This window comes from Ambystoma mexicanum, chromosome 9 (genome assembly GCF_040938575.1).
Source record: "Ambystoma mexicanum isolate Mex_15411 chromosome 9, UKY_AmexF1_1, whole genome shotgun sequence".
Classification (NCBI taxonomy): Eukaryota; Metazoa; Chordata; class Amphibia; order Caudata; family Ambystomatidae; genus Ambystoma; species Ambystoma mexicanum.
Window position 1 is genome coordinate 543,503,522 of NC_090931.1, and position 24,130 is coordinate 543,527,651.

A 24,130-nucleotide genomic window follows, 5' to 3' on the forward strand; every position below is an offset into this window, starting at 1 on the left:
AGTCCCGGCAGAGAGGTTTGGGGATAGGTCAAGGGCAGGTCCAAGAGACTGTAAATGGGGGATCATGCCCCATCCCTGCCTCATGTCTCGTGTTAGAACTGCAGTGCCAAGACACAGTAAAGATCCAGAACAGGGATTTCATTATCATGGCCAATTTGCACAGTCCCTAGAGCAGAGCTGCAAGTTTAACATGCTGAGCTGTCTTGATGAAAATAAAGTGGCCTGTGAAGCATACCACTAGCCATGAACCCACATGGCGAGTCTTCTGGTAGATAAGGAGATGGAAGGACTTAGAAATGTCCGGCAAGATGGCTGCAAGACATGGAAAGCACTGTGAGACGGTCTCCCTGAAAGAGCTGACTGAATCCAAGAGCGCATTCCCCATTTAGAGCCACAGAGCTGTAGGACAACAATTAGTAACGCTGAATCAAGTCCTTTCAAATGGGTAAGAGGGGTGGTTTAGCAGCTGCTTATTCCATGGCCACACTCCCCAGCAACTCCTGCACATCCACTCATCCCCTTATGATGACAATTTGAAGAAGACACCAAATATAAAAGCGGGCTGATGGTGTGGGAGTTAAAGGTTGGATGACTGATACAAAGGAGAAAGCAAGAGTTGTGAATGGGGAGTGATGTAGTGACAAGGAGGCAAAGGAGGAGGAAGCGAGAGGGGAACATCTACAGCAGGGTAGAGCAAGAAGGAGAGGAGGAAGAAGGCGAGTATATACAGGGAGATGCAGTCTGAGAGGTGCAGTGAATAAGGTTGAAAGGAAAAGGGAGACTGGTGAAGGAGTTAGTTTGCTATGCACTATCTGGGACAGAAGTTTCATTTAAAGCAGGGTCGGGAGGATGTTCAGGGGCAATGCATTTGTCTTGGAAGCAAGACCACGCAGAGCACCTCGGGTTTGAAACCTGGTACCACGCTTAGAGACTGGTCTCCGGTATTAAGTATGATATAAAAGATTAATGAATTGGGACAGCACAAGCAGATTCGTTCCAAGACTGCCAGGGATCAGTAAGCCAGCTAGGATGGGAAGCGAGAAAGTACCCTGGAGTCCATGGCTGATTAAGTGACTGATACCTGACCCTCTACAGACACCTAGCTATATAAATGTGACACAATTGACTGCCCTACAGGCGAACGTGGATGAGTTATGGTTAAAACTCCTACTGAGACAACACTATTACTAAACCAACAGTGATTCCAAACTTAAAGGTGAAACGGGCACATCCCAATTAGTAGCCACGTTTACTAAAGATGTTTTTTTTAAAGTTAGAGAGTGGGGTCTTAATAGTCAATTGGGCCTTGTCAGGCCGACCAGGAGAACAGCACCACTTGAAATATATATTATAGGCTTTTTCCTGAGGCTCAGCAGCATTGAGCCAAGTTTCTATGTGCTTTAGAATGGGTTGAGTCTGCGTTAAAATGTCTCCATTGAGTTGTTCCCAACGGATTGTCGGCGTTGACAGTTAAATTGGTTCAAGGTGTTCCAGAAATGTGATACAACCCTGAATCGGCAATTGGCTCGAATCGGTTGAACAGGCAGGCGATGGTAGAGATGGTGTCTCGAATCGGTCCAATCCGCTTGAAGAGGTCCAACTAAGCAATGTTGTACTCTAATGGTGATCCGCTAAAATGGCTGAAGCTGTGATTGTCAGCCAGCTCGAGGTCCTTGCAATGGCTCAAATAATTATGAATTGGTCAAGCCGGCTCGCAAAAGGATTGAAGTGGGGAAAAAAAAAAGTCCCAGTTCTGGTTCTTGACTGGCCTCCATGGCCAATGTGGCTTCTTGTTCTGCACTTCCCAGCCAAGAGGATTTCCAGAAAACACTTGCCAGTGGTTCAGTAAGCAGGTTCCTGGGCACCAATGGTCTCAGCTTGCAATAGGCTTTATCCAGACAACAGATCAAACTAAATGTACCTCTGCGATGGTTACGGGAAAGGGTTTGCCAATTTATTTGAAGCCTTTGTCTTCACCTCTCTGGCAGACTTTATCCCCAACAAAGTTCCAGGTCTACTCTTACTTCTCATGCCCTTTCCGCCATACTCTTGGCATGTTCGAGTGTAGCAAAAATAGAATTTTCCAGTATTTTCCTATGGGGGCACACCCTGTACAGTCCCCACCTGGCACTTCTTCTGCACGTCCTGCCCACCGTCACACGACAAAATATTGCATTGGCACCAAATTAATTAGATACCTTCACAGCACTCGCCCAATAGGGTTTTGCTGGTGGGCATGGTGCCCACTGAGTTTCTCCTCCACGGACCTGCCACTTTATTTGCGTGCTTTACTTGGAGAAGTCACGTGCAAGGCATTCTTATCGGAGGTGTGTCTCTCTCTCACTTTGGGCTCTCCATAGCAGGCTAGCGTGGTGGGAGACTGATTTCAGTGAGCACATTCGAGGATATAGCGAATGCCTCCTTGTGCCCACGTCAAATGTAAGTGTTTTGCTTTTTGTAAGGGGACTTTGTGTGGTGAATACCCTATGGGTCCTCCCCCAGCATGGGAAGGGTCCAAGAGGCCCTTTTTCGCCTGCACTCATGAGACTGTCTAACAGGGACTGATGCAGCACCCCATTCTGAAGCGCCAATGGCCCACCAGACTAGGAGGGAGGAAACCCCTACTAGCATACAAATATCACTGGTACCCCGCATCCATTCTGATTGGTTCAGACACAGGAGGGAGCTCACTCCGACCTGGGAACTGCCAAATGAGGTACCCGGTACCTGTGAGAAAATGGAATATTGGGGCAGAGAACCTGATCAACTGCTGTGACACGGGGAACTCCACCATGCACACTCAACTGAGCATAGGCAGAAAAGGGCAAAATCAGAAAAGGACCAGGCCTATTCGGCACCGTGCACATTAAACGCCGCAGAGACCTTGTGGCACAGAGAGCCCATGAGGGGTAACAAAGATAAATTAGGATAGGATAACTTTGTAAGAGGCGTGCATCAGCCTCGTTAGGAACACCCCCCAGAGGAAGAGTCTCTGGAAGCAGCTAAGGAAACTGCGGCCACCATGCTTCCTTCAAAGATCCAGACAGAACCAACACTGGTGTTTGGCCAGAAAGGTGCAAGCCTGGAGTTATGTGGATGATCCCAGCAAGGGAACCATACATGGGCTTATATTTTTGGCATATGGCACCAACACTTTGGGGATACACAACCCAGAAACTGTTGCTCAATGGGGCAGATCTCTGGAAACTCCATGGACAGGGGAAGAGTCCCTCATGTCTACATTCAAACAATTCCTTCAAAGACCAGACATACAGGGCTTCAAGGAGCTCTGGAAAGAGATGATTACTTCAGCCTTATTCAGTCAACAGTCCATGAAAGCAATAATAATACAATACAGTCAAACAAATTCATAACACATTGAAAAAGGAGGGCACAGCCGAAATGGCCGCCTGAGCAAAGAGCTCAGTCGGAACCCACAGATAGAGGTGTGATACACCGGCTTGCCCAGCCCGCAAGCTCCTCCAGCCCTACGGAAACGTGGGGTGAGTGAAAAGGAACAGATTGCTGATTTCCCTGGAGGAAATCGGTAACGGAGACACTGAGAACGCTGTCCGAAAGATTCCGCCTCTTCCCCTATGAGAGGTGCCTTTTCCACCCACCTCATGGTCTGAAAAGCCAAGCGAGCAGCGGCCCAGGAGAGATGCATCCTCAGTGATGGGAACCAGCCAGAGGCACCCCGCCTTTCGCATAGCCCCCAGAGTGCGCCGTCGCCCCTCACCAAATCCAGTTGAAGCGCACCCGGGAGACCTGGCGGCCTCGGAGGGCATGCGAAACTGAAATCCACCAGCGTGTAAGGGTGCTGTTCCGATTGGAGTAAGGCGAAGGTGCAGTGCCCCCACCTCGGATTAGTTAACGGCAGACATCCTGCTAGTCCCCCCCCTTGAAGAGAACGGAGGAGCCGAAAAGGGAGACAGCCCTTCAGCGGCAAGCAGGAGACCATAAGGGAGAGCAGTGCCTGTCCGTTGTCTGATCACGGAGAGGAGTGATATTGCAGGGCCCGGAATGTTTCGCTGGCCCTGTCTGATGCAGCAATACCAATTTGGTCAGACTGTGGCAGTCCCCTGCCGTGTCCCGCGGGGAGTTTCTCTGACCTGTGCCAGCAGTCGTGGAAGGTAAGGAGTGGGGTGGGGGGTGTGAAACCAGCGTGTGCCCCCTTCCTTGCTTGCGCTCCACACAGGCAGCACGCCCAAAAGCCTGGAAGACTCTGAAGGCCCAGGAGAGGCTATTGGCGGTTGCGGACCCTCTCCCTGGCTCTTCACGTTCAAGCCTGGAGGGAAGTCAAGCCTGGCAGGGTCATATGGCTGGCAGCCAACCCCTCAAATCTTCTACTCCGGGGCGGGGGTGATGGTCTGAGGTGTCCACCGGTCTGTCCACAGCTGGCCCTGTGCTTTGATTCGGAGGAAGACCTGAGGAGCGGCTGTGCTCCTCCAGTTGGGGACATACGCATAAACGCAGCAGGCTAAGATCGCTGCACCTTCTCTCACTGCAGCGGGGGAACTGAATGTTAGGCAGAAACCTGTGCAGTTCCCTCTGGGACCACTGCAAAAGATTTAAGACTACAGGTGTTTGGCAGTAAACCCACTTGGTAGCAGTCTATACCACACAGATTCACTTGGTAGCTGTGGCTGAGTAGTCAGACTTCCCTCAAGAAGAGTTAGGCAGTATACAGAGTGTTCACAATAGGTCAAAAGAACACAGTAGAACAAGCAAACACTGACCAGAGCTTGGTGTAAAAGAGAGATAATTATTTATTTAAAACCACATCTAATAAAACACACTGGCACTAATATCAAGCAGTTCAAAAACACGGTCACTAAAAGATATACACTCCCTTCCACGATTAGTTAGACAAGTCTTAAGTAAAGCAACAATTATTTTCAGACAGCGGTGAGCGCTTAACGAAGATGGCACTCTAATCAATCGGTTTAAAGGGGGGAGAAAGGCAGAGCAAAGATAGAAACAGATCCCAACACTTTCGGAAGAACACAGTAGGAGAAGAAGGCAGGTTAAAACCGTAAAGTCAAAGTTAACAAGGCCGGACCCACTTTAAGAGGCTCCGGTCGAAATGTGTCCAAGGTCACACGTTTCAAAATGCCCAAAAGTCTCGCAATCAGTTCAGAAAGAGTTGGACCAAAGGAAAGGGACAAGTTAGATGGTCAAGGCGGCCAGCACAGGCAGGAAGTTTGAGGGATTGTTATTACCTTGTAGCAATCTTTAGAAAGGGAAGCATGGCGGACACGGTACCTTAAAGTGGTGAGAATACTCCATCAGGGACAGTTGTTCCTGGCGGCGGAAGCAAGTCGGTGCTTTGTCCGGGGGAAGAGAGGATCTCGTCGGGGAAGAAGACAGGAGTCCGTTGCACTGCCAGGGAAGAAACCAACCGCGGAGTTATCGGTTAAAAGGAGCGGTCCTTTTATTCTCGGTCCAGTGGTAAGTGGCTATCCGGTTGCCGGGGTGCTTGGCACAGGCAATTCGACCACAAGACGTCCTGGGATGCGAGAGAAAGAAGGTAAACTGGTTGTGCCCACCAGTCAGGGGAAGAAGACTCTCCAGCCGGGAGATCTTCTCTGTCGTTGGGAAGTGGTGAGTCGGTTCCGCAGGGCTCCACCGGTGGTGTCGTCGTAGCAGGTCGGCTCAGCTTGTCCCTCGTCGGATTTTCAGGTCCTGTGACGACTTCTAAAGTTCCAGTCCCAAAAGCCCTGCTTTTATGCAGCACACCCCCATTCACTCAGCCTAGCTGTCAATCAAACATGCTCAGTGGTGAGCCGGCCGGCTCACCACTTGGGCCAATCACACAAGAGTGCGACTTGAGTTACCAAGGTAACTCAGTCCATGGTGCCTAAACCCCCTCCCACACCCCCTGTCGTACCCAGACAGAGTGGCACCACTTTTGGAGGCTTCTGTGGAGAAGCCCGCCAAAACGTGGAACAAAGGGCTCGACTTGGGTTGGAGTCACAGAAGAGAACACAAACGCCATTTTAGAATCGAGTTCTGGCAAAAAATACCAACCGGCGAATTAATATTAAATAAATAAACCGGCGGTATGATCGAGGCTATGAGAATTAAATAATTAAAGTTGGTAGCCTCGAACAATGGGAAAATCCCCATAGAGATATATTTGCGGTCGAATATAAAAAGTAGTATCCACTGCCACCAGCCAAAACTCGATCAGGGGGGGTGGAGACGTGCCCCCTCGAATAACAGACCCCGGGGCAATCGAATTGCCCCGACCAGTACGTCCACAATAAGATGGTTTGTACTGGTTTCTGTTCATAATTTGGGACTAGTAAAGCCAATGGTGACTTTACATGCCCTGGGAGACAGTAGTCAGTCCCAGGGTATGGAGTCTATGGTGGGGTGTCACTATGACACCCCTGTGTCACTGCACTGAGGGTGCTGTGTAACACGCATAGTAAAAACACATGAGACCCTATGGAGTAAAAGACCCCATAGCCCATAAAACACATCAACCGTCAAAGGAACCCCTAAAATCATGTCCAAGAGTGTGAGGAAAAGAGACTCACTCTTGGCAGGAGAAAAAAAACAAACTCCAGAAATCCGGCAAAGCTGCTGCGGGACTCACTATGTTAGGAAATTCAGCCTAAACAGAGAATCCTCCCTAACACTGAATATCTTAAAGAATTTGTAAGGGAGGAACGGTGCGGACAAGCCCTCCTGGGCTACCTCACTAGGACCCATGGGCCACACGTCTACCGGGACCAGTCACAACTCATCTGCATTCAGAGTGCCCTGAGGAGAGGGGGCTCGAACTTGGTGGCTCTGGGCCGGGGAGCAAGTGGTGAATCTGCATCCAACCTTCAGCTACGGACCACAGATCCTCAAACCCCCGCGCTCACAACCGGGGCGGCATCCCAGGCATAATCAGTAAAAATCCTGCACTGATAAGGTGGCCACGATACAGCCAGAAAAGGGCACGGGTGGGGCTCGGACAACGGTGTCCCCAGCTCATTGAGGTGCCAATAGCAGATTCAGGCAAGGCTATTGGAGTTTACACCAGGTGGGCGACCCCACTCACGTGCACTGTTCTCTCTAGGGTTCAAATTGCCTTGCACTCCTTTTTCAACAGCACATAACAGCGAGGTTGGGCTCACAGTGTGTTGGTAGACATTAACGGAACATCAATTGGCTTTCCCGAGGAGCACACTCTTAAGCGTAGACTGGGCCCGGGTCATCTCCCAACCATCACGTGATAACAATCCCTTGCGTTTTGTCGCCATAGCGCCTCGCTCAGATAACTGAAAACGGCTGAGAAGACACGCGGCAAAACTCTGGAATACGTTGCATATGTAAGGTGGAATGGACCCAGGGACTGCACAGAGGCTGCAAAAATTCCAGTGTTCTCAAATAACCATGTCAGCCTCACAACCTCAAGATGCTCCCCTCGTCCCGGGGGCGGGGGGAACCAGAAACTTCGACTAAAGCAGACATCTGTCTCCTCCTGGACTTAGGACCAGCACGACCGCAACTGCATCAGCGCTCCAGGAAAAAGTCCATAGAATTGAGGACAAAGTAGAAGCACTCAAACAACCAGCAATCGGTCGACTTAATATAAATGAGAACAGAGGGCCGACTGCAAGATCTGGAGCAAAGGAATCAAGACCTGGAAACTAAGATAGACGACCTAGAGATCAGGGAAAGAAGAGCAAACATTTGGATTCAGGGCCTTAAAGAACTTCCCAACAAACCTCCTTCCTTGCTGGAGCGCAGAGTCAAGGCCTTGGTAGCTACCCTGCTTCCGCAGCCAATATCCCCTGAGCTGGTGTTGGAAAGAGTGCACCGAGCGGCGGACCCCTGGGTGGCCCCCGATCAATACTGGCAATGTGTCATTACTTCAAACACAAGGCGGAAATAATTTGGCTCGCCATGGAGCGAGAATCCTACGATTTTGAAGACTCAAAGGTACGAATCTACCAAGGTCTCTCGGCCGAGACTCTGGCAAAGAGGAGAGCGTGCAAACCATTAACGGCCTGGCTCAGTGAGCGAAATATACGATACAGATGGTGCTACCCTTTCACTCTCACCTTCACCAAGGATCAGGTTGAATATCGAGTGGTCACGGGAGAAGAAGCCTCAAACGTTCTACGGGGTTTGCAAGCCGGAAAAGACTGTCAGAAGTGGAGAGGACATGTCCTCGTCCTCCGAACCCAGCAGGAGGCCGTCAGGGGCCCCTGGCACCATAAAAATTGTGTGAAAAAAGGGAGAAAATTTGCAAAACTAAATACCCCCTGACAGCTGATATCATCAATACCTGTACTGCATAATTGACGCCTCTTGAAGGGAACATTAAGCCCTTATCAGAAGGATTCAGAGCAAGATCTCACTTCCTTTCTGCGAGCTTGGAGTCCTTCCTGTCTGGCCCCTCCATTCACTTCCAACTTGGCTTTTAATACAGTTTTGCTGAAACGTTTGTTTTTTTCTAGGTTCTGGGGTTCACACGTCGAGTGGCCCTATGTTCATACCTAGGGCGTCTCCTATGTTTAGAAATGTTTCTGGTTTTCCTTGCCTACTCTTGTTTACACCACTCTGTTTCTGTTTTCTTTCTTTGCACCTGGGAGGGAGGGAAGGGGTCACTCGAATCTCGAGTCTCATGCAGAGAATTTGGGGTGGAGGGAGCGCTTGGAATAGTGCATGGCAGGTGATCTTGTCTGCCCGCATATCACAGAATCTATCACTGTGTAAACTCCCGAGCACGACAAGCACAGACATGGCTGCACAGAGGGGTCGCGTGGGCATGTGGAGGCAAAGGCCAATGCAAAACACACACTTCAGATCACGACAGCTACTAGAAATGCTAAGTCCCTACGATGGTCGCTGACAATATAGTGGTGGGGAGTAGGCATCATTCACCGCAAGTCACTAGAGCTTTCCATTTCACGAACTGTCGGGCATCCCAATGGAAGATTTCTAGTTGTACATGGCACTATCAGAACAAGACCAGTCACTATGCTCTGTCTATGCTCCCAACACCCGACAATTGAGTTTTTGCAGAGATCTCTTTGCTATGTTAGACAGAGAGAGAGCAGGCTCCCTGATCTGTGGCAGAGATTTTAACCAGGTCATGGGCCCCGCCCTGGACTGGAAATCATTCAGGGTAGGAGCAGCCCCCCCCCCCTCCAGAGACAGACACAGGAGGGTTCAGGGCCAAAGTGAACAAGCATTTACTAATGGATGCCTGGAGAACCTGCCATCCACAGCACAAAGCCTATACTTTTTTCCTCCCTCCCCGTAACCCCTTACCCATATAGACAACTTCTTCCTGGATGGCAACCTAGAACACCTTTTGAAGAGGGCCGATGTGGAATCTGTGGGGTGGTCAGACCATATGATAACGATAGGCCTGGATATGGGTCCCAGCAACCAATTAGACAAGCGCTGGCTATCCAATGACTTGCTCTTTAGAGATACACTATTTAGGAAAACCCTAGATTCGGAAATCAGAGAATTTTTTGTTAGGAATGACACCGGAGACCTCCCTTGCAGCACAGTATCGGAAGCCGCTAAGGTTATGATAAGAGGCCTCATTATAAGTCAAAGCACGTTAGTCAAGAGGACTCTCCAACTTAGAGAAATCCAGCTTAAAAAACTGATCAGAGAAAAAGAGGCAGCTCTAGAATCAAGTGGGAAGAAGGGGGAGGAAGCATCGAAGGAATTAAGGGAGCTGAGAAGGTAATTGGGAGAAATATGGCAGGGTAAAGCACTTGCTCACCTCCGATATGTAAAGCAAAAATTCTACAAAAAAGGCGACGAAGCAGACACTCTCCTCGCCTCCAGACTCAGAAAGCAAAGATCTGACAGAGCTGTATACAAAATTAACTCCTTGGCGGGAATCGCCCTTACCAATCCAACAGATTTAACGTCCAACTTTGCTCACTTCTATGAGAGGCTATATACCTCGGACAGTCTCCCGCCTCCTGAGAAATTGGCACGTTACATGGAAAAAATCTCGTTCCCCCCCAATACAACCCGCAGATAAGGAAAAGCTAAATGCCCAAATAACAAGGGAGGAAATAGACCATGCCATTTCAAATCTGAGAGCCGGCACGGCTCCAGGCCAGGATGGCTTCACCCCTGCTTTTTTTATAAGAGATTCAAGGGTGCCCTTTCCCCATTCTTGGCGCAGCTATTTAATGATATCATGGCAATAGGTCAGGCCCCGCCCTCGTTCACCGAGGCTAGAATAATCGTGATACCAAAGGAAGGAAAAAACAAACTGGAGTGCGGCTCGTACATCTACTTAATGTAGATGCTAAAGTATATGCTAGTATCTTGGCCAAGAGGTTAAGCGTGGTTCTTCCTCTTTTGGTCCATAGTGACCAAGTGGGGTACATGCAAGGCAGGCAGGGCTCTGATAATCTGTAAAACACTGAACCTGATGGCCGCAGTCGACTCACAGGATGTGGAGCCCCTTCTCCTCTCGGTCGATGCTGAAAAAGCTTTCCACTGGGTGGATTTGGAGCTTCATGAATCAAACCCTTGAAAGGGCGGGTCTCGGGCCTAATTGGACCTGAGGAGTGCAGGCGCTCTATCGGGATACAAGGGCAAAAGTAGTTGTTAATGGCATAGCATCCCCATCGTTTAATCTTACCAGAGGTACCAGGCAAGGCTGCCCCCTTTCGCTGTTGGTTTTTGTCCTGGTCATGGAGCCTTTGGCTCAGAAGATTAGAAGGGATCATTTAATAACTGGCTTGCAGACATTTGGTAAAGAGTACAAGCTTGCCCTCTATGTGGATGGTGTCCTGGTCTATTTAACTCACCCATCTCAGTCAATCCCCACACTCCTGTCCAGAATGGAGAAATATGGAGCTCTCTCTGGGTTTCGTATAAACCAGAACAAAACTGTAGCGTTATCCCTGACGAAGGCTGAGGGGCAACTAGTTACTAAACCGGAGCGCTGGGGTCTAAAGGTAGTACCAAATGACTTCAGGTACCAAGGTATCACCATCGTAAAACAACTAGGAGACTTATACTCAACAAATTATAAATCGCTGCGGGCATGCATCCGGCAGGATACGGAGAGGTGGGGAAAGCTGGGGCTGTCTTGGGCAGGCAGCTTCATGGCAATCAAGATGAATGTCTTGCTGCGTCTCCTTTTCTTATTCCAATCCCTGCCAGCCACTTTACCGGAGACCTTCCTCAAGGAGGTCAGGAAGACTCTACTTGCGTTCCTATGGGAAAGGAAAAAACTGTGCATAGCATGTAATACATTAATTCTCCCCAAGGAGAAGGGTGGCCTAGCCTTCCTGGATTTTCAGGAATTTTTCAGAGCAGCACAGCTTTGGGTGTTAGTTGACCACATCCGTGAGGCGAAACATAAGCAATGGGTCCACCTGGAAAATGGGCTCTTTGCCCCGGTCACCCTTGGTGAATGGCTCTGGGCCCCCAAAAATGCTATCCCTTGTAAAGCGCGTGAACACCCAGTGCTGGGGGGTGCTGTGGCCAATTTGGAAGGGTGGGAATCTCAGTCTGAAAGGAGTGACTTCCTGGCCATCACCTCTCAGCTGCATTTGGGCTCCCCCATCAGAGACCTCTTCATTGACCCTATCCGTTTTCGTCCACAGTACGAGCAGGGTTGGTCAGGGCAGGCCAGATGTGGAGAAAGGGGTTTTTCTAGGTAGAGAGGAGTTAGAGGAGGCCCAGCAAGGCCTCAGAATTGAACCGCTCCCTTACCTGCAACTGAAAGGGGTGCACACCGAATCGAGGTGGGAAACACAGCTGCAGCGCCCCCTTACTTCCTTTGAAACCATTCTGAACACACAGTTAGGGTCCAAGGGCTTGATTGCAAAGATGTATAGAGTGCTCGTAGAAAGAGGCCACTTGCCCACTCCTCACAGGCAAACCCAATGGGAGATAGCCCTGGGCTGGGAGAATAATGTTTCATATCAATATCAATATCATATTTTTTTCTCCTTCCTGTCCATCTATCTGTCTTTACTCTTTTGTTTTTTCTTTATCAAGTTGTAGTTTGAAAAATGGCGGTAAGCCAAGTACCTGTTTCATCAGTCTCCCTTGGTTTGGGAGGATTATGTCTTGTTGATAAATGTTGTACTTGCAACCTAAATGAAAACAAATTTTCAACAAAACAAAAAGGAAAACAGAGAATACCGAACCAGAGCTTGAGATATAGAGCCGTAGAAAACTTTGGGGGAGACAGTATCGAGATATTTCTCGTATCCAAAGGACCGTTTCATATTCCAATATTTTCTGCCTCTTTCATTACTTAGGATATCCGCAAGCAATACTCTAGCTTCTATTTGCAGAAGTGCTTCCTTAATCTTTGTTTTTGGACCCCCTGCTAAGAGTTGGGGCTGCAACCACTACTCGGGGTGACCTAATGCATCCAAGGCATCCTTTAGGTATTTCATCCATAGAAGGTTATGGGCTCTCTCCTGGCATAAAATATCTTCAAGAGCCAGTCTAAACACTGCTAGTGCGGGTTGGGACCATTGTCTAGTCTAATACAATAAGGGTTTAGCCTTGTACAGGGACCTAATGCTACGTACATCGACTTCAGCAGAGACTAAAGTATTTGGGGTGCTCCTTGGGAGCCCCAACAAATTCTTAATACATTTATTTTCACTTATAGTCAATCTTCTACAATTCGTATAATGCTGCTTGTCTTGCCTGGGCTGAATATGCTTCCAAGGACACTTTTACCGCCCAATTTCCATAATCCGGGGTAAATTTGGCAATAGCGCCACCATAGTGGTTAAGTGTTATATCTGCCCTGGAAACTTGGGAGGCCCAGTTGTAATTCTCTGTAAATCGTATACCTAAATATTCATACTTGATGACCTTTTAATCTGTTCCCCTTTGAGTGTTAAAGTAAGTCTATCAAGGCCCTTGGTTCAATTTTTTTAAGGATCATAGTTTTAGTTTTTCCCACATTTATTGAAAGACCTTTACTCTTCAAAAGTTGACAGCTGTTTTTTTAAACCAGAGGGCGTCAGAGATGGAAGAACAACATTGTCTGCAAACATCAAAATTGGACAATTTCCTGAAGCCAATGTTGGTGCATCACATTGTAAATTCATCAATTAATGAATTATATCATTAATGAAAAGGCAAAACAATTTGGGGGCCAATACACATCCTTGGCAGACATCCATCTGAATTGAGAAACTCTTAGTTACCCTCACGTCTGCGCTCCATCTTATCACAGCCTTGTTACCCAGATATAAACTCTGTATAACTCTCAGAAGAGCTTGTGGTATCCCCATATCTCTTAAAGCATTCCATAACGTCGCTCTAGGGACCTTGTCAAAAGCTGTTTTTAGGTTGATCAATGTGATTTATAATTTCATTTTTCTTAACGTTTGTACTTATAAAGAGACAATGCATAGCTCGACTTCCACCGATCCTGCACAAAATGCGAGGCACCAAACCTGCCCATTACTTCTCACCCTTCAGATACAATGACATATGCCAGCACAACCAAGCTAGATCTGGTCTTGGATGGTGGAGAAGAGCAGGGGAAACCATCCTCTTGGGTCAGTTTGTTCCAGCACAGAAACTGGGGCATAGTTGAATTCTTGCAGCTTCCAGTGTCTGAAGTTCCCCTAGTAGAGAAGGTGTTTTTTCAGAGGTACTCGGTAAACGCACTGAAAGATCTGGGTTTACACTGCAACAGGAAATTATTGTTGAAGGCAATACAGTATGTGAAAGGCTGCACAACGTAGCACATGTTAGCAAGAAAGTGGACCCCCAGTTACAAACAAAACCACACTGAGCCACTTTGTCTATCAGCAAATCTGCTGGTGCATTCGACCCAAGGCAAAGCACCAGCACTTGCCTCGTCGGCGACCACATTGACGCCATTGGCGAGAGAAGAAAGGGCACTGGATGCAATAGGCAAGAAAGTGTACCTTAATGATGCCCTTCACTTATGGCAGTCCAATGCGAATGATATCCTGGCAGCTTGCATTAATAAGCTTTCGCGCAAGATGAAAGGCTTGGTGCAAGACTTGGCAAGTGAACAAAAAGAACAATTGCTGGCAGGGCCATGGTATTTGAACATGGTGGCCTATGATCTCTTGGAAGCAGCTGCAGGTCATGTAAACACAGCCATGAGGCCATGTGCTTAGGCGTCAACCTTAGAAGGGGCCGATGGTTGAAAAGCATAAAGCCTCTGGTGGATGAACAGGAGAAGGTCAGGGCCATGCTCTTCGATGGCATAAATCTTTATCACTATTTCACTGATAAACTGGCCAAAAGGAAAGGCACACTCAATGACTGTCAAGAGCCTTACTGTCATTTTGCAGCCCTCCAGCAAGTCACCCCCTTCTCTTACAAGCAGAGGTCACAACGAGCCACTAGCGGCTTTTATTGCCTTTCTGGCATGCTAGCAGAGCAAAGACAGAAGGGGACAGATTGCAGGCCCCCCCTGCAACGTAGAAGCCGAGTCTGGGGAAGGACGTCTTGAGTGCAGTGCTGACTCATTCAGACAAACCTAATGTTTGGCACACCAGTGGCCCATCAGCATTTGAAGACTGTAGGCTAAAGAATAGCCCTCCCATATCATCATCCCATGCACCCAGTTGGTGGTGAGATATGGCTACCTGCTTCCTTTACATTCCCCGACAGCCCCTCCACTTCCCAACAATTTAAATCAAACATTGTAGATGGACTTTAAAGTTAAATAAACTGGATGCCATAGAACAAGTCCAATTGGAGAGTCTGCTGCAGGCCTATTCCTTTTGCTTTTTTGCACTCCAAGGTCAATCGTGGGCGATAGACTATCCTCAATCTGAAAATGTAACAAATTCCTCCCTATGGAAAGATTCAAAATGGTCAATCCAGGGAGGATCCTTCCGGCTCTGTTAGAGGGTAATTGGTTGTGTGCACTCGACCTTCAGGATGCCTACTTGCACACATCTATTGGTTAACCCAACCGTAAATTCCTTTGATTCTCAATCCAGGGTACACACTTCCAGTACAAGCTCCTTTCTTTTGGGCTGAATTCTGTTTCAAGGGTCTTTATGAAGGTGATGGATGCCTTCATGTGACACCTGCGTCTACAAGGGGTACACATCTACTCGTATTTCGACAACTGGCTGATCCAGGGTCCCACACCCTCACGGGTGAGTGATTCTGTGTTGTGCAACAGGCTTTTGTTCTAGGCCTGACACTAAACATGGAGAAACCGGTTCTAACTCTGACACGAAGACTTACATTTTCTGGAATTGTGTGGAACTGTGTCCCACATCCCAACAGATTGAACAACTTAAAAATTCTTTGCCAGGAGTTTCTGAGAAACACCTCTTTACCAGCAGTAAAATACCAGCGACTTCTGGGTTTGATGGTGTCATGCATTCGGTTGATTCCATAAACCAGATTGGTCATTTGATTATTGCAGCTACTCGATAGACTAGAAGAACCTCAATACCGTGGTGCCCTTCTTGCCACTGCAGCCATCAAGGGAATTGGCTATGGACACATGCCTTGCGGGCTGTGGGGGCAGATCTATACTGTTCAGAGATGCATGCTTTGTGGATCCCAGAATATCGTGGCCAGCATATGAACTACCTGGAAAAGGCAGTCTCCCTTGGCATGAAAGCTTTTCTACCACTACTGGCTGTTAAGCGGCCCTACTACGATGCTCCACCCGAAAAAGCGCAGAGGAACGAGGTCCTTATCTCTTTTTCATTTGGCTATGGAGATTTGGGCATGGTGTCTGGAACATGCCATTTACCCCACCCCTCGCCTCCCAGGCTCGTTGCAATGCCCTTGCATCTCACTTTATCTCTAAAACCTAGGATATCCTGTCCACCCGCTCTCTCTGCTCCCCCTCCTCCTTCTTGTCTTGCTGACCCTCCCGCAGCTACCCCCCTCCCCATTTCTCCTCCTTTCCTCTTTTCTCCCCAGATGAGGTTGCTAGACAAGTCTGATCTATGAAAGCCTCATCAAAACGGGTCCATCCCTGTTCCTCTAAAACCATGAAGGACCACATTGACACCCTTGCACCGGCCCTTGCCGATTTCTGCAACCTCTCCTTCGCCTTTGGCTCTTTCCCCACCCCTCTTAAACACTCCCTTGTGCATCCTCTCCTCAAGAAATCCACTGCTGATCCATCATGTCCAGCAACTACCATCCAATTTCCATTACTTCTTTTTTGGGTAGGCTCCTGGAAAAGCTCACCGTTTCTCAGCTTAATCTTCATTCCGACTCTGTTGGCTCACTCCATGACCACCAATCTGGCTTCAGAGCTGCCAGAAGCACGGAAACTGCTCTCCTGAACATCGTGAAGACCTGCTCGCCAACCTCAACTCTAACATTCCCTCTGTCCTCATCTTACTTGATCTTTCCTCTGTGTTCAACATAGTCAACCATACCACCCTGCTCAATCGTCTGCGTGATAACCTGGGTATCACTGATCAGGCTCTGGCCTGGCTGACCTTTTTTCTCGCTGATCGACCCTCCCAGGTTCAACTTGGGTCCTTTCTATCTTCTACCTCCCTCTCCACATGTGGTGTCCCCCAGGGGTCTCTCGCCCTGGCTTTTCAACCAATACCTGGCAACTCTCGCCTACTGCATCTCCATTTTCTGCTCAACTTTCCAGGGCTATGCTGATGACACCCAACTCATTTTCAGGCTTCCTTCAGCCTCCTCCTCTCCTTCCCTCATCTCCAATTGTCTAAGCGGCATTCAAAATTGGTGTGCCACCAACAATCTATGTCTAAATGCCAACAAGACCGAGATCCTCTTTATTGGTACTCCATCCTTTCCTCTCACTCTCTGGTCAGCCTCCCTCGGTCCTCCTGCTACCCCCACCTGCGCTACCAACAACCTCTGTGCTATCTTTGACTCTACACTCTCGTTCTCGGCACACATCTCTGACGTCTCCAAAAAGTCAAACTTTTTATTGCACCTCTTTAAATGTACTGTGACTTTCCTCTTCTTCCCTCAAAAGCTCACTGTCTCCCAAGCTCTGGTTCTCTCCAGACTGGATTACTGTAACACTCTTCCTACCTCCACCCTCCACCCTTTACAACTATTCCAGAACAGGACTGCAAGACTTGTCCTTGAACTCAAGCCCTGGGATCATATCTCTCCAGCCCTGAAATCCCTTCATTGCCTCCCAGTGGATGCAAGGATTAAATGTAAAACCCTCTGCATTGTCCACAAGGCTTTCTGGGGCCTGGGTCCAAAATACCTTCAACTAACCCTCTGTAAATACCTCCCTTCTCGAGCCCTTCGCTCCCCTACTTCGAACTCCCCCAGGGTTAGTCCTTTTGCAAAGAAACAAGCTGGGGGTAGATCTTTCTTCTGCAGGTGCCTCCCCATGGAAGAGCCTCCCGGACACCCTGAAACTTGAGGAAAACCATCTCCGGTTACAGAAGTATCTCGAGGCCTTCCTCTGTGCCTCTGCCTTTGCCCCCCTCCTCCCCTGTTTATCCTTTTCTTCTCTTGGCATTGTGCACCTGGCCACCCTCTGTCATTCGGGCCCAGGTACCTGCTCACCCTGCCATCCTCCTGCACTGCCTCCAGGCCACCCTCTGCACTAGGGCTCTGTATCTGTCCCGATACAGTCCCCCTTCCACTCTTCTTGTGCACTTATCAGATAGCGGGTCCGATAGCACAGCGAGTAGAGCGCTCGCTTTGACATCTATGCAGAGCCTGCTGATGCAGGTTCGAATCCCGGCAGGGCCAAACTCAGCCTTTCATCCTTCCGAGGTCGATAAATTAGCACCACACACCGTGGGTAATAAGCAGCGCTCAGATAACTGAGTGTTCGTAGCGCTATATAAATGCTAAATTATATTTATTATTATACCTTATCTTGGCAACTTTCACTTGCCACTTGCTGGCTGCACTACCTTTATTTATTTATTTAATATTTATTCTGTTTTTCTCTACACTGCTCCGCACTTTCCTCTCCCTCCCCCTCTCCTTACATGCACTTTCCCCTTTTCCCTTTTCCATGCACTTGCGCGTTGTTAGATGTCGCTGGGCCTAGTAAGATTGCTGTTTTATTTTTTGCTCTCCCTTGTGCCCCTCCCTTTTTGCCTGGTCACGCTGTGAAACACTTGTGTACGAGCGTGATATAAATAAAATATAATTTCATCGGAAGTGGGCTTGCAAGTGGCTGTTGGACTGTAGCTTCCCGTGACTGCGTGAACTGCTGTGGATTGTTTTTGCCTCGCCGTCCGCGAGAGGAAGCACCTATGCTGGTGCAACACAACCCCTCCTGCAATCTTAACCAACTCATCCCGCCCCCTGCCCGCCCTTGCCCCGCATCACTTCCTACATAAAGATTGGTGCTCGCGAATCGCTTGCGCATCGGAAGTGGGCTTGTAAGTGGCTGTTGGGCTGTAGCTGCCCGTGACTCCGTGAACTGCTGTGGATTGTTTTTGACTTGCCGTCCGCGAGAGGAAGCACCTCTGCTGGCGCAACACGGCCCCTCCTGGAATCTTAACCAAGTAATTGGTTTTTGAGACTCTGTGCTTTATTTGACCCATCCCATTTGCCAGGGGAGGAGAACATCAGGACAGACGCACTGAGTCGTATGACCCACACTACAGATGAGTGGGGGAATCAAACCAAAAGGTTTTTCTGCCGATATTTCATTTGTGGGGTTTGCCAATGGTGGACCTGTTTGCTACACACCAGAACAAGAAATGCAATCTTTATACTTCATAGAAGGGAAAGGGCCCAGACTTTTTGGGATACTCGCTTGTCTTCTCCCCTGGGATGGGCAGGCACTTTACTCGTTTCCATCCCTTTCTCGGATTCAGAAGGTGATGCACAAATTGCAATTACTTGATCGTGGTGGTACTTTTCTGCCCTAAATGATTCTGGTTATTGGATCTTCACAATGTGAAGTTTCACCTCCCCCCCCTGCCCTTGCTAATAACCAGTTGATGAGATGTACTCCAGCAACAGTCGGGAACGGTTCACCTCTGAAGTCCTCAATCGCTGTCCTTTGCAGCCTGGTCCCTGAAGACTAGGGGTTTGGGCACCTAAGTCTGTTGTATAGAAATATGGCTATCTTCAAAGTGGCCACGAAGGGGAGAACCAGGACACAATACACAAGTAAATGGATGCTTTTCTGTCATTGGAGCCTGGAGTGAGAGGGAAGCCCTCGACGGGCAACATAGGATGATCTACATTCTTTTATTACAGATTTGACTGAATTCAAAGTATCTATGGACTTCTGTGGAACACACCTAGCAATCATATGTGCCAAAGGATTTTAAAGTGGTGCTTTTAGCAAACCACTTGGTGAAAAAGTATTTCAATGGCCTTCTGAGGTTCTACCATCTGAGAAGGAGACCTCGTAACACCTGGGACAGCAACATTGTTTTACTCACTGGAACTCATGCAAAAGCCATTTGTGCCATTAGTCTCAACATATTTTAAAATGGATAACCCTGAAAACAGTCTTTTGGTGCTGATTATGTCTGCACAGAGGATCTATGAGAACTGCAGGCTTTATCCATAGAGGATTCATGTTTCATCTTCCACAAGGAGAAGGTTGTGCTGAAAGCAAACCCTGCCTTCTTACCTACGATCATAAGCAGATTTCACACCAAAGAAGAGCGCTTACTACTGGGATTTTTCTGTCTCCCATCATAAAGGCATAAAATACCCTTCACACCTTGGATGTGACCAGAGCACTGAAATTCTGTTTGGACAAGACAAAGGGCATATGCAGGGGAACTACCTTTTTGTGACCTTAAGAGGATCTGCGCCTGGTGGAATGGTATCAAAGGCGTCCATAGCATTCTGGAGGATCTCTACTATATTGTAGACATGTTGCAGAACAACTCTCCTAGAGGGGTGCATGCTCACCTGGTACGGGGAAAAGCAACATCGGTAGCTTTCCAGGGGCTCATACTATACAAGATATCTGTTAAGTGGCAATGTGGGCAAACCCCAACTCTTTCTGTAAAAATGACTTCCATGACCTCTGCTTGTGATGTGACTTTTGGACTACTGTTTTAAGAAATCTGTTAATTGAATTCCAGCCTCCATCATGTTTTGGTAGACTAGAATCTCCCAAGAGTATGGAAGAAGGGGGACGGGACATAATAGTACAGAAAAGTTACTCACAATAGTGATATTGGTACTCTTAGTCGATAGTCCCCTTTCCTCCAGTCACCCAGTCCCCTTTCCTCCATTCGCCCACCCACCTCCCCACCAATAAGTTACCAAGTCTGACTTGAAAACTGACTATTCGGCGGGCCCCGCAGCTGAGATGACATGCTGAGCAATGTACAGGACGTGATTAGATAGGTAAATACTGGAAACTTTTATGCTGCCCTGTATTACGCTCTGGTCCAGTCCTCCATTTTGTGGGACACCTCAAAAATATACAAGAAAGGGGACTATTGACTAAAAGTACCAGTGTTAATACTGTGTAACTTTTTTGAAATACTTCAGTAGTCCAATGATGATCCAACAGAGGAGGTTGATTCTCCTCCTTAAATAGGCAATCTGCTACAGCGGTTTACTCCCCTTTTAGCCTTTAAGGGGTTCAATCCTTGCTCCTGTGGTGCCTGATGTCAATCTCAGAGTACTTTGTCTGCAGGAAGTGTGAGGGGGCACGCAGAATATAGGAGCCCTGGGAGAATCCAAGATGAAGGGACCCTTCTGTGGACTGGTGCTATTTTCAAGACTTCCCTTAATCCGCCTTCTCTCCTATCTGCACTGCATAAGAGTCTGTTAATTTACCACCATGGTGTGAGCCCCTTCACGTTCATGACTGCGCTTGCCTTTCAAGCAGTGGTTCCCAGCTAACTGCCTTGGGTGATCTACTGTCCTCTGGTGAAGGCAACAAGCCTTCCCAGCAAAATCAAAAGGTGGGTTTTCCAGGTCTGGGCCCAAATGGTTGTTTTGCCTGAAACACAGTCAAAGAAGCTGATCGAGAGAATGCCCTGTCAGCGAAATGAGTCACAAACTGACAATAGTATGACACCAATAGCTTTTGGCCAGTTTAATTGTCGATACCCAGAGGCCATTTTAGGGAGAATTCTCAGAAATGTGCTAATTCCCTCCACTTTAGAGACCCCCAGCAACTTTGCTGGATTTTGAGGATTTGATTTTTTAACCTGGAGAAAGTGAGACCCTTTTTCCCCACTCTCTCATGTATTTTAATGTGATTTTTGAACTCTGTTTCTTTTGGTTATGGAGCCTGACAAACTCCATAGGCATCATCTTTTACATTGTGTCACACTGCACCTTCAGTGCAGTGACACAGGGAAGTCTTCCAGATTTCCCAAAGGTTTGAATACCTTCTCTGGGATAAACTACTGTTTCCCAGAGCAGTAAAGTGAAATTGACTTTACTTACAATTGTAACTTTCTAGACCCAGCACAAACTATCTTACAATAGGGTGCTGAAGGGGTTACCTAGCATCCCCTTTGTCTAGCTTCTCATGTAACAATTTGATGTTACACTTTCCTCACTGAATGGCTGGTGGCAGTGGTTTGCTTTTAACTACCGTGGTGTGCATTTACCGCGGGCTGCGTTCGCAGCTGCAGTAAAGCACTCGAGGGTGCCATTTTTGTCAAAATGGCCCTGGTCTTCTTTTTTCGCCATTTCTTTGTGGAAAGATTCTTCTTGGGATTTACTCTGCGCGCCAAACCAGGTTTGGTCCCATTGTTCGCTTTGCCTTTGGCGGGATTCACGAGTGAAGCCCGCCTCTGGCTCGAGGGTGTTTGGAGTAGGCAGGAAGTGAGGGAGGTGCCCGAAATTCCCTGGGCTTAGTCTCCTAGGAGAACCGAATGCACTATGTAGTGTTTGGCTGACTGTCAGGCAAGGACAGCCACCCTGCTGGGTGACTGACAGCCAGGCTGGAATGAATGGGAGAGAACTGAATAAAAGGCGGGGCTTTTGGCTTGGAAGGCAGAGTCGACCACTGGACGAAGGAACCGAAGAAGAACTTGAAGAGGATGCCTGCTGCAACTCCTGGACCGTTGGTTTGCCCGGTGAAGCCTTGCTGCTGTGCTGAAACTCCAAATGTGTATCGACAGAGAAGCCCCTGCAAGGACGACTTCTCCCCTTGAGTTGGTGGGACCAATCAACTCCAAAGTAAGCCACCTGGACATCCATCTCAGAGCTGGTTGAATTTCCACAGAGTTGCTGCTGGAAACTGTATAGCCAGGGAGAGGAACACCAGATTGTTTGCGTTGCTTTTAAGCTAGCTTAGAGCTCCAAGAAGATCCTCCGGACTCCCAGGAAGTGGGACTGACCGAGCCTGAGCCCCCCTCAACAGAGTGCGGGACCCCAGAAGCAAGGAAAGTCCATCTCGACAGCCAGGAACCGCGGTGTTGCTATCTGCGGTAGACGCAAGGAGCTGAAACGCTGAACAGCAACTGATTTGAAGATTGCCGGTTGCGAGCAGTCCCATTGCAGTGCAGGAGTCTCCAGAAGTCCTCCTTCTTGTACCCATGACGGAGGCCCAGGAACAGTGAAATCTGCAGAGCTGCACAGGAACGGAAGTCATCTGCTGCACTTTTTCTTCAGTACAAAGGTACTGTAAGAAGTCTGAGAGAACTTACCTCTTACTGTAGAGTTACTTGCATCTTCTTCTACTCACAAGTCTAACGGCTTGTGGCCCTACATTTGATTCTTCTTTTCTTCAAAGACTTCTAAAACATTGTGCAAAAACTTTCTACTTAACTGCAAAGAACTGCTTCAGTTTATATAAACTTATGCCTATTGACTTTGGCTTAGCCTCTTTTCACTGAATGACTCTTATTGGGGGACCTGAAAGTACTTGCCTGCTTAAGAATATTTGTGGTCTCTTGTATGTTCTAAATGACCTTTTCCTTTGACTTATTGCTATATGATTCTAAATGCAACAGTGATATATTCGTGTCCCCAGCACCCAAGCAATTGAAGTCATCTGAGGGTGCAGGGTAGTGTCTGTGAACCATATCAAAAGGGTATCTACTTGTTTAGATATAATAAGAGTGTGTAATTCGTGAAGTGAATTTGAGTGTTACTGTTATTGCTCCCTTCTGAAGAAGGCTTATTCTAACTGACTGATAAATACATTTATCATTGTTTATTCAAGAAACCTTGTGTGTAATAGTTTATTTGAATACTTGTCACTGTGAATCTCTGGGTAACTCCCCTACAGCTCACATTGACCCCTCTTGAGATAAGCTTGGCTGCTCAACACGCTACCAAAACTGTGTAGTACAAGCTAATACCAAAGGTTGGGTTTCCTATGCCTGTAGTCAGAGTTGTTTGTAGTGTTCCCAAAGGGTACGGCATACAAACTTTGCCTAACAGGCCATCATTTAAAAACTGGACATACCTTATATTTGGAGTTTCATCTGCCACCAGGCTCTGATAGCACTTAATTAGATCATTTTTGATCAGGGTTCCCCATAGTTAAAGGCAGACCACGACTGCTGGAACTTTGGGTTCCATCAGGCTGTTGGTTAGAATGCACATGTCATTTTGTAATTGCCATGTTGCCAATCTACAAGGCCGTTGCTGAGCGGTGTTGGTAGACAGGCTCAGCAGAGTTACATGTTTGCACTAGACTTTTCAGCATCGAACATTATGAAAGTGGGGCCTGATTAGCAGACCTCCCCTTCAGAGGCTCCGTTATCTGCATCATTTTCTATTAACAATCAAAAAAACTCAGGCTATTCTGCCCTCACAGATGACATTCTGTTACAGTCGGGTGTTTGCATTAGGGAGCAATTAGTCCCAGTTGACAAAGGCGACATCCAGAACAACTAATACGAGATGACCACGAACATGAAAAAAGTGTCCCAGAGCACAATAAAGAACCCAGAGGCTGTGAGGGATGGTTTAACTCGAGCAAGGCCATAAGGCACTGAAATAGATTGAGGGAAAAACTCACAGAACTTTCGCGATTAGAGGACAGCCCAATACCTTTATCACTTCTGTTTTGCCCAAATACCACTGTTTAGATATTTCTAGCTCATTTTCTCTCTAGTAGAGACGTTTTCCCTGTATACCTTACTACTCATCCCTACCCCTATGGGAAATTGAAGAAAAAAGTTGACAGAGAATCTAATTGTTCGTGGATTCTGTTGATCCCTCTGCCGTTGAATAGCCTATATGACATTTTTCACCAATTTACTGGATGAAAGTTTGTAAAAAATGC

At 47.8% G+C, this 24,130-nt stretch overlaps 1 protein-coding gene across 3 annotated transcripts in view; it reads left to right on the forward strand.

Annotated features, from left to right (window-relative positions):
- RNFT1 (ring finger protein, transmembrane 1) overlaps positions 1-24,130 on the forward strand; it is a 424,054-nt gene that overhangs the window by 388,104 nt on the left and 11,820 nt on the right. The gene's annotated exons all lie outside the window — the stretch shown is intronic.